This window comes from Nelumbo lutea, chromosome 7 (assembly GCF_056320005.1).
Source record: "Nelumbo lutea isolate HS-2025 chromosome 7, American lotus-T2T, whole genome shotgun sequence".
Lineage (NCBI taxonomy): Eukaryota > Viridiplantae > Streptophyta > Magnoliopsida > Proteales > Nelumbonaceae > Nelumbo > Nelumbo lutea.
Window position 1 is genome coordinate 62,313,473 of NC_142690.1, and position 12,279 is coordinate 62,325,751.

At 40.3% G+C, this 12,279-nt stretch overlaps 1 protein-coding gene across 21 annotated transcripts in view; it reads left to right on the forward strand.

The window, feature by feature from the left end:
- Positions 1 to 12,279, forward strand: part of LOC148846692 (uncharacterized) — a 61,888-nt gene that overhangs the window by 44,119 nt on the left and 5,490 nt on the right. The gene's annotated exons all lie outside the window — the stretch shown is intronic.

Below are 12,279 nucleotides of genomic sequence, written 5' to 3' on the forward strand. Positions count from 1 at the left end.
TTCTGTGAAGTGGAATCTTGAAAGTATGGATACCCATCTGGTGCTGGATGCAAGGAAACTTAGTAGGGTTTCTGCTAAAGTTTCACATTTTTCTCTTCTTTTTTTGTGCAGCATGGTTGTTCTTTTTATGCAGATGGTCATAGCCTTAGGTGTTGCTAATAGGATCTCAAATAGAAAATTTCCCAATAAAGAAGCAACAATAATACAAAAGTGAATTTTGTATAGTGTCCGGGCTGGAAGATCTGCCCTTTGACCCTGGCCAAGCCCCCCCCCCCTCGCCCCCCCCGCCCCCCAAGTACCTTCCCAGATATGAACTAAGGTGGAGTGTTCTAATAAACAGTATATGGTCAAAGTAGACTTGTGTGAAACCAATCTTCACCAGTGCTTCCTCAAACTGCTTGAACCAAGCCAAGGTTTTCAAAGTATTGATATGTATCGGCCCGTATCAGTTGATACATATTGTACCGGAGCCTTCCCGATATGCCCCTACAGGGTGTGTTTCGTGTCGGCAAGTGGTTCAGGGGGTAGACCGGCCCCTCTGAACCAGATTCGAAAAAGAACAAAAAAAAGAGAGTACCGATACAGGTCAATACTTTGAACCTTGAACCAAGCCCTAGGAGACTGCTTAACAACTTAAGGCCATATAAAGATTTCTTTAACGTGCAAATCTTTATATTTTTTTATGTTATGCTTAATTAAGTTAGTCGCCCAATTAAGGGCCTCTCTGTAAATACCGAAACTTTGTAAATTATGTTTTAATGAAAAGGATTAGGGAAGGAGAAAACATTCGATAAACTTCTCTCTAAACCCTATTGCCGCCAACTTCTTCTCTCCTCTCCTTTTCTCTTTACTGCTGATATCTAACACCTTTTCACAACTTTTAAATCAATCCTCTCATTCCTTAGGACTGCCTTTCTTCTCTTTCCTTTCTTTACTCTTAAGGATCCCCATTTATGAAAGAATTCTTGACGTTGAACTGATATAGTGGCCATGAGTGTGTAGCTACCAAGGAAAGAAGAACCCTCACATAATTCATCTTCATAAATGGGAGAAACTGTCTCCAAGTAATTGACAAATGTTTGTGCATATTCCTTAGCTACTGATCATGCTTTATATCTCTGTTAGTGGATTCAGCTATTCTTTACATTATGTTAGAGACCCACTTTTTCCTCATTGGTTCTTTTTAATTAGAGAACTCAACCATATCCAATGTAGGTTCTTTCCATAGTTTTCAAGGCGAGGCTAGGCGACCATGGGGCACCCAGGCGCCTAACCCTCGCCTAGGTGATGGAATTTAAAACTAAGGTTGCCAATGGATTTCTACCCTTTTGAACTAGTTTTTTTTTTTTTTTTTTTTTTCGGATATGTATTATATACTTACTTTTGTGCTTGGAATTTGAAAGAACTTAAGGGGGAAGAGCCCCTATTCTAGAAAAGTTGGGGGCGGAGCCCCTGTTCTAGACCCAGAAAATCTGGTGAAAAAATAATAAAATAAAGGAAGAAATATGAAGAAGAAAATAAGGGACGGAGCCCGTTTCAGAAACCAATGATGAGAACAAAAAAAAGCTGAAAAAATGGAAGAAGTTAAGAACAAAAGAAGGGGGCAGAGCCCCTGTTCTAGACCCAGAAAAGCTGGTGAAAAAAATATTAAAATAAAAGAATATGAAGAATAAAAGAAGGGGCGGAGCCCCTGTTCCGCCCTTGTTTCAGACACCAATAATGAGAAAAAAAGCTAAAAATATGCAGGAAATTTAAGAACAATAGAAGGGGGTGGAGCCCCTGTTTTAGTCCAATAAAATGATTCCAAAAACTTGGAGATAAGATACAAAAAGGAATAGGAGACAATGGGGCGTAACCACTGTTTTAAACCAGGAAACAGAGAACAAAACTAACTTTAGAGGACTGTGTGGGAATGGTGGAGGCTGTTGTTCTCTCATCTTCCACAGTTCGATACTTTGATTCTATTGTCAATGTGAAATCCTCGAAGATTAACTTTGTTTTTACTTTCCTCAATACAAAAGCATGATAACATGCAATAGGTTCTATTATAATAACTAAAACAACCAATAAAATATTATATATTTTATATTTTTTTATTTAATAAATATTTATATAAGTATGTGCTTGACATTGTTGGCGTTTGGGCGAGCTGTTCTTTGAAAAGCGCCTAGTTGCCTAGGCGCTCACCTAGGCGTTGCCTTGACAACTATGGGTCTTTCGTATTTCAATGTGATTCTAATATAGTCCTAGGGACAAACTTAAAAGAAACATGCTAGGCAAAAGTGGATGGTTATAGAAGGGTTTATGATACATGCTTGGAGATAAAAGTATAGTACAAGAATGATGCTTACCTTGACTTCAGTGCAAAAGGGATATTTATGTCCGGGAAATCAACAAAGTAGGGTGAATCATAACTTATCTTATTGATGACTAGACTGAGTAATGAGGGAAGAGGCTCATCTACTAAAGCGAGAACTCTTGACTGTAAAACTGATTAGAGATTACAACAAAAGAGAAGAGAAGAGAAGAGGAGAGGAGAAGAGAAGGAAGAAAGAAGAAGGATTGAGGCAATGGAACAGTGTTGGCGGCGCGAGCTTCATTATAATATATAGGGCGGAAAAATAAGAAGGGAAATGACCTTTGTGCCCCTACTAAGTGATGGTACAATAATATATTAAAATAAAAAAGGCTTTAATTAGACAAACAGACCCTAACTAAAATAAAATCAATTATTTCAACACTCCCCCTCAAGTTGGAGCATAGATATCAATCATGTCCAAATTGTCACACAAATCATTATGTCGCACATGATGAAGACCTTTAGTGAAGATGTCTGCAAGTTGTTCTTCCGAGCTGACATATGGGGTGCACATTTCTCCATTTACAAGTTTTTTTCCAATAAAATGCTTGTCCACCTCAATGTGTTTCATCCTATCATATAGGAATGGATTAGCTACAATGTTGATAGCAGCCTTATTGTTGCAATAGAGTGACATAGGTTGCTAACTGTAAAACCCAATTTTCCTAACAAATTTCTTATCCACATGATTTCAGCAACCCCATGAGACATAGCTCTGTAGATTCAACACTAGACCTAGCCACCACACTTTGCTTCTTACTTCTCCATGTGACTAGGTTTCCGCCTACAAAGGCACAATATCCACTGGTAGACTTTCGGTCATCAACTGCCCTTGCCCAATTAGCATCAGTATATACCTACACATTTAAATGTCAATGTTTCTGGACTAGCAAACCAACTCCAGGAAACTTCTTGAGGTATTTGAGGATCCTCTCTGTAGCTTCAAGGTGAGTTGAGTTGTCCTAGGATTGTGCATGAACTAGCTAAGGACACCCACTGCATAAGAAATATCAGGCCTAGTCATAGACAAATACAAGAGTCCCTACAAGTCTCTAAAACTTTTTTACATCTTTCAAGAACTCTCGCTGACTGTCTCCTAGATTATGGTTAGGTTCAATTGGTGAGTCCCAGTTTGCTTGTATCTTCTAGTAGATCTAGTACATATTTCCATTGGGCAATAAAGATGCCCTTGTGAGAGCGGGCAACTTCAATTCCAAGGAAATAACGTAAGGGGCCTAGATCTTTCACCTCAAATTGAGTGGCTAAGAACTTTTTGAGTCTGTATTTCAGCCTCCCAATTTCCTGTGATCGCTATGTCATCCACATACACAATTAGAGCTGAAATTTTCCCTTCACCTTTCTTCACAAATACTGTGTGATCTGACTAGCATTGTTTGAACCCCATCTATTGAACTGTTAAGTGGAACTTACTAAACCAGGCCCGAGGAGATTGTTTCAGCCCATATAAAGATTTTTTTAACTTGCACACTTTTTGTTCACTGCCTTTAGCACAAAAACCTGGAGGTTGGGTCATGTACACTTCCTCTTCTAAGTCACCATTCAAGAAAGTATTTTTGATGTCCAGTTGGTGAAGTTCCCAATCTAGATTTGCCGCCAGTGAAAGGAGAATTCTGATAGAGTGCATCTTGGCTACTGGGGCAAAAGTCTCTGCATAATTCACTCCATATACTTGTGTAAAACCTTTTGCCACTAATCTGGCCTTGTACCTTTCAACAGTTCCGTCAGCCTTGTGTTTCACTGTGAACACCCACTTGCAACCCACTGGTTCCTTCCCTTCAGGAAGATCCACCAATTCCCAAATGTCATTTTTGTGTAATGCATCAATCTCTTCCTTCATTGCATTTGCCCATTCAGGTTTGGATAAAGCTTCTGCCACATTCTTAGGAACGGGGATACTATCAACAGAGAAGAATGCACGATATGAAGATGAAATATGATCATTGGACACAAAGTGAGAGATAGGATGGTCAGTGGTATAAGATCTAACATCCTTTCTCTTAGGAAAAGGAACATCAAGATCATTAGTGACAGGGGAATCAACATTGAGAGGAGCAGGCATATCAATAGAAGCTAGTGTACCTGGCTGATGGGAAGGATCAACCTTCGGTGAAGCCGATGATGTCGGTTGCATAGTGTCAGGTTCCACGGCTCTTGAACTCTGTTGGCTTTCGTGGTGGCGAAGAAAGACACGGAGTGGAGGAGGGTCAGGTCGTGGAGGTAGTTGAGTTTGAGCCTGTTTCTCCTCAACCCTACTCTCCCCCTAAGGAGAAATTGAGAAGAAAGGTTGATTCTCAAAGGACACGTCTATTGAGACATAGTACTTATGAGAGACGAGATCATAGCAACGATACCCCTTTTGAGATAGAGGGTAACCAAGGAAGACACAAGGAGTAACATGAGGATCAAGTTTACCCTGAGTAGGCGACAAGTATGAACAAAGCAACGACACCCAAAAACACGCATTAGACTGGGGAACGACGGAGTTATAGGAAACAAAAGCTGACGTGGGGCTTTATACTCTAGTAACCAAGAGGGCATACGGTTGATGATGTACGTAGCACACAGAACAACACACATAAAAAAACGTTTCGGAACATTCATATGGATTAACAAGCCATGAGCTACTTTAAGAAGATGACGGTTTTTTCTTTTAGCACACCGTTTGGTTGAGGTGTCTTAGCACAAGAGCTTCGTTGAAGTTCCACTCGAAGCAAAGAATTCCGTGAGGTCACTATGGAAGTAATTCCTTTGCATTATCCGACTGGAAAATATGGATTTCAGTTTGGAACTGAGTGAGCACCATGCATTGAAAGTCTTTCACAATTTTAGGCACTTCCTCTCTAGATCGCATAGGGTAAACCCAGGTGTATCTAGACTGATCATTGACCAAGGTAATGAAGTACTTATATCCAGCCTCAATAGGTAGAGTAACCGGGCCCCAAACATCAGACTAAACAATATGAAACGAAAATTAAGATCTTTTATTTCTCAAAGGAAAAGTGCTTCTACAATGTTTACTCAATTGACATATCTGACACTGCAACTGACTCACTAACAAAGACTCAAACAACTTTGGAAACATAACCTTTAATGACTCAAAAAAAAGATGACCACGACGATTGTGCCATAAATAGGCTTGACTCTCACTGGACGAACTCAAGGACTCTGTAGCCACACGACCAACTTTATTCTCCAACACGTAGAGGCCATCCACCATGCTTCCTCTACCAATCGTCTTCCCTGAGGCCAAATCCTGAAACACACATGAAGACAGATAGAAAGTAGCTGAACGGTTCAAGGAGTGAGTAATACTATTAATGGAAAGCATATTTATAGGTAATTTAGGAACATGTAGTTCGTTAGAAAGGGTAAGGCTGAGTGGGAGAGATATGGTTCATTGGTCGGCTATGGTGGAGAAAGAACCATCAGCTTGTCTACCCTTATCCCTCCCAGAGAGAAGATTGTATGCCTGAAATAAATTTGACTTACCAGTCATGTGGTTTGAGGCTCTAGAGTCAATTACCCAAGGGGAATTAGAGGTATGAGATGGCACGTGGAAGGTAGTGGCAGTGTTACTTGAAGCAAATGCAAAAGAGGTAGGAGTAGGATCAGTATCCATCTGGCGAAGAGTACTACCATATAACTCCAAATGGTCACAGAAGGAGTTGATGATCTCTTCCTTAGGGTCAAAACTGGGATGCCTTTCCTAAGTTACCATGGGACCAGTCTCTTGAGATGCCATATTAGCTGAGTTATACCTTTTCTAATTCTGCTAACTTGGTTTCTTGCCCTGATCAGTTGTTGGCTTCTTATCCAAATCTTGTGCCCATTTAGGTTTTCCATGGAGATCCCAATAGGTATTTTTGGTGTGTCTTGCCTTCTGGCAGTGAGGGCACCAAAGCTTACTCTTATCATCTGTTCTCTTCTGAGAGTCACCCTTTTTAGAACCACCTCCGACATTAGTATCTGAACTTCCTCAGACAGCTAGAGCAACTAGCTCCCCCTCTGTAGAATTCATCACATTTCTTCTACTTTCTTCTAACTAAACCAAGGCATAAACCTCTTGAACTGATAGCAATTCTTTACTTCTCAAGATTTGCACCTTGATGGACTCATATGAAGGATTCAGCCTCAAGAGGAAGGCAAATACCTGCTACTGAGATACAAGTGATTTGCATGCCTTTGCATCCTCATCACACTTCCAGTTAATATTCTGATAGTGATCAAGTTCTTTTCATATCGATGTTAGATCTGAATAGTACACCGAGAGACTCCTTTCTCCCTGCTTACAAGTGGATGATTCAGCTTGCAGTTGGTATATCTTGCCATAGTGTCTCTGCTCTGAATAGGTGGACTTTGCTTGTTCCCATATTTCACAAGCAGTTTCAGCCCACATAAAAGTTTTTCTCACTTGTGGCAGCATGGAAACCAAGAGCCATGACATCACCATACTATTTTCTTGGTTCCATCTATCATATTCAGCACTTCCACTCTTCGGTTCCTTCACTTTTCCATTGATGTATCCTATTTTTTCCCTAGTAGTGATGTACAATTTTTATTCCTCTAGACCATTCAAGGTAATTCAGACCATCAAAGGGAATAACAACCATGGGGAAACTCATATCCATTCCCCACTTGCCCTGTTTTGATTTCCTGAAATCCTTGAAGTAGCATAATTCTCAGAAGTGAAGGGATGAGAGATCCATCGTATGGATGGCCGAACCCTGCTGGAAGGTTTGGGCGAAATTTCAAAAAATCTCTCTCCCATGTGGGAATCGCATTCCTATTTTAGAAAACTGCATTTTCAAGGATCAATCTTTAAACCAAACCGGACTAGATCTGAAACCAAAAGGGAGTAGAGGGATAGACCTGATACAGAGTAATGGTAAACCCCCAATGAAGGTGTTCACGCCCAAGGAGAGAACCAAAGACTACTTCCACCGAAGATGACATAGTGTGAGGTGAAGCAGAATCATAAGGACGATTATTCAACAAGAACCGAATTCTTCAGCAAGAATATGATGGAGGGCTGGTGAGCACGACTTTAGATTGCCTCTTCTAGCAAAAGGCAATATCAAGAACTGTTCTTGATCACTCCCACCGGTGGAGATCGAACTGGGTAGGTCGGCAAGAGCAGGAACAAGAGTGGAAGTCAGAAGCAGTCAAACTGTATATTGTCTTCCTTCTTAGTTCAGCAGACTATCTGTTGTTGTATCGAGGGTTCGCCCTGCTCTCCTATTTATAGCCTTAAAGAGAGGTTCTCCTAATCCTATTAGGAGTTTCCTAATCCAAATCTTTTATTTGGATCTGGACTCTCTTTAAGAGATAAGGATAATCCCTTAACTTATCTGTAGATAAAGATCAACCTCCCTAATCAAATTAGGAGTTTCCTGATCCAAATCTTTATTTGGATTTGGATTCTTAGAGTGGATAAGGATAACCCCTTATTCTATCTGCTGATCCAAATCCCAGAACCGTCCTCATTTAACTAATTTTATTAAGCCAGTTCGAATTGGACTTTAGGCTCATTAAGTCTATGTGCTCACTTAACCTCTTAATCTGCTCAGTTGGCTATCCTTGTATGGCGTGGGACCCAAACATTGATCTACACATTAGCCACATGGGTTCAGCCCAGCCTCTGTTACAAGGCCTGGCCGAATTCACTGTAGGAGATAGTGAACCCCCCGAGTCCATCACCATGGGCTCTTAATGGGCTCAACATTTACACTAAAAGGTCCTTGGGTCAAGCCACCTTATAAAAACCTAAGGACTGTGGGCAGATGCAAGATTAGCCCATTAGGTATTACCCTCAATGGTCTTATACTTAACCTCTCAACCCATAATGATCAAACACTGCTCGACAAGAGAGGACCTCTCCCTCGGTTGCAAGGTACAATGCTGCACTTTCTACTCACATAGATCCCGAGAATTAAAACCTTTTGCTAACATTTTGAAATCGACTGCCGGTAGTTTTGGTTTCCATCAGAGAGAGTGCATCCCCGATCATTCACTTTGTCCGACAAATGGGCTGATTCTATCACTATGATCACCCATTCAGATGAATTCTCGGACTGTCCCAACATACCCAGGTTTTGATCCCCTCTAAGGATTTCACTGATTGGCATATCAAGGACAACCCAATCCGACACCTAGTGTAGTATCATAATCGAGTTTAGGGGTCAGGTGTAACATTCCGGTTTTGCCCATTTATCTCCAAGGTCCAGGGCAATACTGGAATTTTGGTCCGGTTCAGGGTTTCAAGAAAACCCACGCTGCATGTACCTCAGGTCTCATCCTGGCAGCTAAGACAAGCTACCCTAGCCAACTTAGCAGCACATCAGTGTCAGCCTTGGCAAGATAAATCTCCCCAGATCTATCATTCGAATGTGAAGATTCTAAACTAACACGAGTCTCATATGTGTCCAGTTTAAGGGTATCACAAGGAAAAACAACATAATAACATGAACCAAATATGTACTTTATTCATTTACATTAAATGTCATAATATACTTCATTCTGATTGTAGCTAAGGGCATACACTCTCTAACAAGAAGACATGGTCAACACAATTTTTTTATCGAAAAACTTCCAACTTAGGATCCGTCCTTATATTAGAACAAAAAGCTCCACACACAAGAGGAGATCCTTACACACAAGGCATCAAGCCAACAAGTAGAGAAAACAGGTCATACGTTATCTGTAGCAACCTTTCACAGGTACAGGATCACACGATCCAAAACAAACAGAGAAACCTCACAAGGGTGTGCCGACATTCAGTAGTTCTGGTGCATTCGTTTTACTCTTGGTACACGACCAATGAAAGCGAAGAAAAGAAAAAAAAATGGGCGGTACTTGTTGCAGGTCTGATTCAATCAACCTAGATGTACTCCTTTGTTCCGCCCAGATTCAGCAGCTTGGAGAAGACACTTGATCGCCCTGATTCAATGGCCACGCTCTGATACCATCTTGACAGTAAAACTGATTGGAGATTACAACAAAAGAGAAGAGAAGAGGAGAGGAGAGAAGAGAAGAGAAGAAGGAAGAAAGAAGGATCGAGACAATGGAACAGCATTGGCAGCGCCAACTTCATTATAATATATATGGCAAAAAAAATAAGGGAAATGACCCTTGTGCCCCTACTAAGTGATGGTACAATAATAGAAAAAAATAAAAAAGGCTTTAATCAGCCAAACAAACCCTCACAAACATATAATCAATTATTTCAACAGGAACAATTATTCTGTGCCTTTGATACACTTGTAATTCATTTTAGGAACTCAAAGAAGATGAAATAGTGAGACTATCATTGGAGTAGTGTTTTAAAAGAACAAAGCGTAGAAAAGGCACAGGGGCCAATTTGTGTCCGAGGCACAAGGCGAGGCATGCACCTCTTTGAAGCATGGTGCAAAAATACAAAAAAAATTTTAGAAAATATAAAAAAATGTTAGAACATTAAAAAAATGCCAAAAATAAAAAAAACATAAAAAAATATTAAACATAATATTAATAAAGTATAAACATAAATTTTAAAATAAAATTTAAAAAAACCTATTATCTAAAATTAAAATACATAAACATAACATGTAAAGTGTATTGAAATGAAAATTTGAAAATAAAATCAAACATATAGAATGTTTTCAAGCATGTAAAACCCACAATCTCTTTTTTTTTTCCTCGATTGCATTACTTAAAATAGCTAATGTGATGTAAAACATATTAGATTCCTGATTCTACAAGCTGCCTCTGTGCCACACCCCTCGAGGCAAGCCCAAACAAGCCCATGTTAGGGTCTTAAAATTCTTAATTTTCACACATAAATAATGATTTTATGTTTTTAATTGCCTTTTAAGAAGATATTTTATTAAGATGGGCTTGTTTAGGCTTGCCTCGAGGGGCATGATCAGGGTTCGGGGGTGGAGCCCCCAACCCAGTTGCTAGGTTCAAAAAAATAAAAAAAGCATAAAATTTTTAAAAGGTGCACGCCTAGGCTAAGGCGCAAGGTGCATCAGGCGCACGCCTAGGTGAACCAGGTGTGTGCCTTTTGAGTGTGTTGTGCCTAGGACCTGGGCGAGGTGCCTACCCTAAAATGCGCCTAGGCATGCCTTTTAAATCACTGCATTGGAAATGGTATTGGAAGGAAATCAGTGGTCAATGTGTCAAACCAAGGTTCAAATTATCGATACAAGCCGATACGCCTTACCAGAGTATTGGCCTATATCGGTGCTTTTTGTGTTTAAGGCCCGACTACCCTCTGAACTATGGTCTGACCTGAAACACCCCTTGTAGGGGCGTATTGAGGAAGCCATGATACGATATGTATCTATTGATACAGGCTGATATGTAACAATATTTTTAACCTTGGGTAAAACATCCCTGTTCTCTTTTTGCAGAACTTTGGAGAAAATATGAGATAAACTCAAAGAAAAAAAACCCCAGGAGAGTTGGCTCTTTGGGGTTGAGTGTTTGAGACGATTTTAAAGAAACTGGTGGTATGGAAGAAGAACCATCTATTAATAGGGGGCAGAATCATGTTTGACAAAATCCACCTCTCTAATCTACTTGTTTATACGATGTTGGTGAAGGTGATTAGAACTTTATATATAGTATGTGAGTTCTCCTCCTAGGCAAGGCCTTCATTCTCATTCCTAAGCAGTGTGGGACTTAAGATAACACTCAAATGTTAAGTGTTATTCCAAGTCCCACATTGCTCAAGAATGGGAATGGAGGCCTTGCCTTCATCTATATAAGGATAGGTAAGCCAAGCCAAACCAATAGGGGTGATCATGGGTCGGGTTTTGTGGTGTGATCCGGAAGTGTGTTGTTAACTACTTCGGAACACCAGTTTAGAGATTTATAAATTTTTCCAATCCTCACGTAACCTTAAACAACGTAGTACGTGGTGAGGAAGGGGTCAAACCCACAGGGAAGCAAGGGAAACATTATTATTTTCCTATTTCGGACAAATAAAAAGATAATGGAATTGGGGATTGTAGGAAATAATAAAATAAAATTTATTAATGCTGAAATTAAAGTTTTAGAATTAAACAAGACAATAACTAAAATTCAGAAATTAACAGAGTACTGAAATTAACAAAAGAAATAAATAAAAGTGATCTGAAATTCGGATCTAGTGGCGGTAGCTGCAGATTGACCAGACAGCTTGTAGGAAACCCTCCTGACAAGAACTAGGCGTCCTTCCCCTCTTCAGCCCTCAAACCACTCGAGATACCTTAGCCTTGAATCAGATGAATTTAGTTATCCAAAACAGATAAACAAACATGAATTAAACCTAAAAGAATGCTGAAATAAAAATAACAAAAAAGAAAATGAAGAAAAGAAAAGAATGGTTGATCAGATCCAGTTGCGGTAGTTGCAGATTGGTTGAACAACTTCTAGGAACCTCTCCTGACAAGAACTAAGCATCCCCCTCTTCTACAACCCTTGAACTCCTCAAGAAACCTTAACCTCAAGAAACCTTAGCCTTGTGAACTGGGTGAATTGACCAACCCCTTCTCTAGGGCCCCTAGGGTCCTTTTTATAGAGAAGGGTGGACACAATTGGGAATAGAAGGGGGGGTGCAGCTGGGTTTTAGCAAAGTTATGGGCGCCCTTGGGTTTCTAATGGAGGGTTAGGATAATTCTGGGGTGATCCTAGGGTTGACAAGAAAAGAAGAGGGCGCCCAATATTATGTAGGGCAGAGATTTGGGCGTCCATAAATGAATGGAGGAGATTGAGACACCTAGGGTTGAAAGGTGGAGATTAAAAGTGGTGGGTGGCGCCCTAGAGTGGATGGCTGAGATACAAGATGGAATGGAGGGCTGAGAACTAGTGGTTAGGGGCTGAATGGTGAGGATTAGCAGTTAGGTGGCGCCCTAGGGTTTAAAAACTACAAAGAGAGT